We start from the raw sequence: 5,575 nt of genomic DNA, 5'->3' as shown, positions 1-5,575 counted from the left end.
ATACACTTATTTTTCATAGTTCTGCAGACTGGGAAATACAAGAGCAAGTTGCCAGCACGACCATGTTCCAGTGAAGACCCTCTTCCGTGTTTGTAGCTGGTGCCCTCTTCCTGCATTCTTACTTGGTGGAAGGGGGAGGGATCTCTAATGCAGTCTAATAAGAGCAATAAGCCTGTTCTCAAGGCTCCACACTCATGATCCAAGTATTCCCCAAAGATTCCACTTCCTAATACTATCACCCTGGGCATTAGGATTTCAACATGTAAATTTTGAGGGGATGCAAACATTCAGACTATAGCAGGGGCAGATTTTTGATGGTTTTGAGGTTTCTCCCACAAGGCACCTCCTTTAGAATCTCAGCTAGATTTCTTTTAAGTACTAGGAATTATTTTTTAGTAACCAACACCAGAAACCTAATAATGGACTTTGTGGTTTTCATCTCTAATTATCAGACTTCATAGCTCTTTTGTCCTTTCAATCCTTGGCTTATTGGCTTCTGTTGAGGTCCAGAACTAAAGTGAATTGACATATGTCTCTAGAAACCATGATATAACCCACTTGATTGTAATTTAAAATGGAACCAATTTTTAGTTATTTTAGAGATTTTCAGCGGAAGATATGAAATTCCATATTGTTCAATCTGATATTTAGGAAAATCTAGAGTAGTGCTGTAAAGGAGAAATATAATGTGAACCACAAACATGAGCCATATATATATATATATATATATATATATATAAGTTTAAGTACTCTAGTAGCATAGTTTTAAAAAAGTAAAAAAAAAATGGTGATATTAAATGATATATTTTATTTATTCCAATATATCTAAAATTCCAAAATATTATCATTTCAAAATGTAACTAATGCAAAACATATTTTACTTTGTTTACACAAAGTTTTTAAACTCTAGTGTGTTTTATACGCTTAGAGAACATTTCAAGTGCTCAATAGCTCCGGCAGTATGGTATTTCACAGTGCAGAGAGATCAAATTTTCCATTTCTTTGGATCCTATTTTTTTCTCTCACTCTCATTCATGATTCACACTCTGTTCTGCTGTCACTAACTTTATCTTGGAGCAGAAAGATCAATTCTATTTCACATAATTATTTGGCACCCATTCCAGATTTTTGGCTTATAAACAAACAAAAAAAGGGATGCTATTGTGTGTTTTGATCTGTTTTCATAAAGACCAATTTATACTGCAACTGCAAGTATTCAACCAACTACAACATTTTCACATATTTCTCCAGTGTTCTAAATCTCAGTCCTCAGTCACCGCTATACCCCAAATTAAATCCATAATATGTTTTAAGTCTGTCACTTGTCACATTCTGTGCTCATGTACCTATTTTCTATATTACATATGGTGTTTTCTGTTCAAAGTGAAAAATCCACCCCTGACTCTGGTCAGTAAAGGATGTGCTGTGGAACTAATAACCGCAGTGCCCAGACATAGGGTGAGCTGAGCTAAGACTAGATTCCAGAACACAAAATGACTAAAGTCCGGCCTTTCTCTCTACCTCTTGGGTCTGCGTATCTCTGTCAGTATTCTTTGTAGAAATGCTCTGTGTCAGGACAAATAAAATGTTGAGACCTGTGCTTCACAGCTTCCCTGATGCTATGAAACAGAGTTTGTCTTCCCAGCATCCAAATATCAGTCTGATCCTATCCCTATTTAGTTGCTTGTGCACCAAGTCATACACATTGAATGTGGCATCTCCAAAGTGGTCCTACAAGTATAGGAAACAAACAGACACGAAAACCAAAAACTATTATAGTCTAATAAAAAGAGGTTTTCTCCTTGAGATTTAGGCTTCTACATTATCTACTTGACTTAATCTGTCAAGACAAAGTATCTCGGGAGAATCCTTTTCTATTATATCAACTCAGAACAATCCTAATGAACTATCTTTTTCCTACCTGCAATACATATGGTAAGATTATATTTTTAATATTTAATATTAACCAATGTGTTCTTTCTGAGTTTTACTAATTTTTTTTAACTTACCCTTGCCCTGAGCCTTGAGCCAGTATATGCCACATACTACTTTAGGCAAAGATTATCAGACTAGAGCTAGAGGTCAAAAAGCATACATTGTTTTGTCTTTTTTTGGTTTCCAAATTTCAAAGCTGTGATCCAAGTACAAAACGGACAATATTTTACAATAGATCCAGGTCATCTTTCGCTGCCTTGAGGCTAGATGAAGATTCCATGGGCTTCAAAACGTCCTCAAAGGAAGTACTAGGCTGTGTGGTGTGATAATCATGAAGGAATTCAGAGCTCCACGTTAGCAAGCATTGATTTTCACTAGGGAGCATCGTAGAAGCCAATATCTAAAAACCACCAGTCTCCATTCTTGAGCTCAGGGTAGCTTACCTTTGCCAAAGGTTTCTTAGTTTTAGATGTTCCTGCCTTGTGTATGACTTTTCTCCACAGAAGTTTCTATGTCACTCATTAGTGAAGCCTGTCCTTGTCCTGAGATCTGTCTCAGCCAATGTTTCTGTTTTCCTGTGTTGACTAAATATTTTTCAGTGACTCAGGAGAACATTTATAAAATGCCCAGAGCAGAGCGTGAAACTTTGAACCCCTAGAAATTTAGTCATAGTGGAATACTGGGAAAAGACGAGGGCTCCCTGTAACAAAGAGTGAAACTTCTCCACTATTTCCCATCCAACCGGAAGAGTAATGAATCAGAGCTTCCATCACACATATATGTAGTGAAGAGCCCTGAGAGATTCGGAGGTAAAGTGACATGAATCTCAAGCAGGACATCTTTCAGGTAGATCTAAAACCAACTTCTTTTTTAACAGGGCTGCTGATGTAACCATCAGGCTTAAGATACAATGTTAATATGACAAGAGCCTGGGATTAAATTTTTTTTTTATTAACAAAGTTCATATCATCCTAAGAATTTCAGTATCCATGGTGATTACACAACAAAAGTCACACAACTCACGAGAAAAAAACCACAAACAATTCAGTTTAAAAAGTGGGCAAAAGCGGCTTCCCTGGTGGCGCAGTGGTTGAGAGTCCGCCTGCCGATGCAGGGGACACGGGTTTATGCCCCGGTCCGGGAGGCTCCCACATGCCGTGGGGCGGCTGGTCCTGTGAACCACGGCCGCTGAACCTGCGCATCCGGAGCCTGTGCTCCGCAATGGGAGAGGCCACAACAGCGAGAAGCCCGTGAACCGCAAAAAAAAAAAAAAAAAAAAAGTGGGCAAAAGATTTGAATAACATTTTTCCAAAGAAGACATACAGATGGCCAACAGGTACATGAAAAGATGTTCAGCATCACTCATCATTAGGGAAATGTAAATCAAAACCACAATGAAATATCACTTCACACCTATCGTAATGGCTATTATCAAAAAGACAATACATAACAAATATTGGTGAGGATGTGGAGAAAAGGGAACTCTTGTGAACTGTTGGTGGGAATGTAAATTGGTACAGCCACTATGGAAAACAGTATGGAGATTCTTCAAGAAGTTTAAAAAAGAACTACCAGATGATACAGCAATTCCACTTATGGGTATTTATTCAAAGAAAACAAAAACACTATCTCAAAAAGATATATGCACCCCCATGTTCTTTGCAGCGTTATTTGTAATAGCCAAGATATGGAAACACCTAAGTGGCCATCTATAGTTGAACGGTTAAGGAAAATCTAATACACACACACACACGCACACACACATACACATATATATGAATGTTATTCAGCCATAAAAAAGAATGAAATCTTTCCATTTGCAACAACATGGATGGACCTTGAGGGAATTATGATAAGTGAAAAAAACAAACAAAAAACTTAGATACAGAGAACAGACTGGTGGCTGCCAAAGGGAAGGGGGGGGTGAGTAAAATTGGTGAGGTGGGTCAGAAGGTACAGAATTCCAGGTGTAAAATTAATCCTGGGGATGTAATGTGCAGCATGGTGACTACAGTTAATAATACTGTATTGCATAGTTGAAAGTTGCTAGGAGAGTAGATCTTAAAAGTTCACAAGAAAAGAAGAATTGTAACTATGTATGAACTATACTTAACTGTGGTAACCATATCATAATGTATATAAATATCCAATCATAACGTTATACACCTTTAATTAGTATAATGTTATATGTCAATTATACCTCAATTAAAAATAAAAACACCACTCAGTGGTCATTCCTACCTATTGGAGGCCTGAGCAGTGGAAACTGCGGACCGTCTTTCAGGGCCGGCTGAGGGCTCCAGTCTCAGAAGGGAACCGCTGAAAAGGCACAGACGGTGCCTGCCGCCTTCAGACCAGTCCCGACCTCAGGTTAGGTAGCGGTAAACTCAGGAGCTGTAGCAGGACCTTCCTGACAGCAACCAGCACTTCCTTTACGACCTCCGCAGCGTCTTCACAGGAGGAGCGCTGAGGCGTGACCTCCAGCGGGTGCTCATGGGAGAGGGGGGTCACGCATGCGCAGAACTCCTAGGCACGCCGCCTCGGCCGAGAGAGCTCCGTCGTGCTAGCCCTGGGGGCAGTGTCCACACAGCACAAAGGAGAGTCTGTGTTACCAGAGTACTATAGGTAGGTTCACAGAAAATGCCTCGCATGCCGGTGGTTAGCCTCGGGGTCCATCACCACCGGAATTCACGGCTCCTGAAAGGCTGCCCGGCTCTGCTGAGTGAGGTTTCAGGAGCGAGGTGAGCAGCAATAGGAGTGGTGCCCGTGGCAGCATTAGACTTCAGCACAGCTCGCTGGATGGTCTTCCTAGAGGATTTCCAGTGGTAACAACGGGGCAACCTGCCAGCAGAAGTTTCCCCCAGGTTCTCTTCAGATTTAAAGGTACCATCATCACTTTTCCTTTTTGTAGATGTTCTGTTCTATTTGGAAGTCCAGGATGATGCCAGCAAAGCGGGTTCCTGCTACAAGAAATTTGAGGACATCCTCCTTCACTTGCATGACATCAAGGGCTCGGGACATTATGAAAGTTTCCCTTTTAGTCTTGATGGGAACCCAGAACAATGATATATGACCCCTCTCCGGGCAGCAAAGAAAGGCTTGCTTCGTGGCATTGATCTTGAGAGGCTTGGTTGTGCCCGTTATTGTAATTGTTTATCAATAGTCACTTCTCTTCTTCGGAAACAGAAGAGGATTGTATTTATTCAGCATCTTAGTTTTAGATGTAGCCTATACAAAAAAATAGTAAAATTAAATAGCTTAAAATAAGGGTAAAATCTTTTTTTCTTGAGTCTTTAATTATTTTTCCTTTAGAGGCTTTAATGTTTGTCATATTTATTCTGAAAACTTAACAATATTCCAATTTCTGAATACAAGGACAATGATTTTCTAACTTCCTTATTCTCATAGTTTGACATCATCAGTATCTCCAAATCTTGTCACCTCTTTTTCTCCTAATGTCTCTCCTTAACCTTTTTCTTTCCCAAAGTGGCCTAGATCACACTTTTCAACCCTCCCTCTGTATTATCATTAGCTCTTTCGCTCTCTGTTCAGTAAACATATGTCCCCAAACAAACTCCAAGCCTCCTAAAGATCTACCATATGGAAATTAAATTCCATGGGAAATCCTACTGAAGAAATA

Source organism: Lipotes vexillifer, unplaced genomic scaffold (assembly GCF_000442215.2).
Source record: "Lipotes vexillifer unplaced genomic scaffold, Lipotes_vexillifer_v1.1 scaffold720, whole genome shotgun sequence".
NCBI classification, from domain to species: Eukaryota; Metazoa; Chordata; class Mammalia; order Artiodactyla; family Lipotidae; genus Lipotes; species Lipotes vexillifer.
This window is presented reverse-complemented; position numbering follows the sequence as displayed.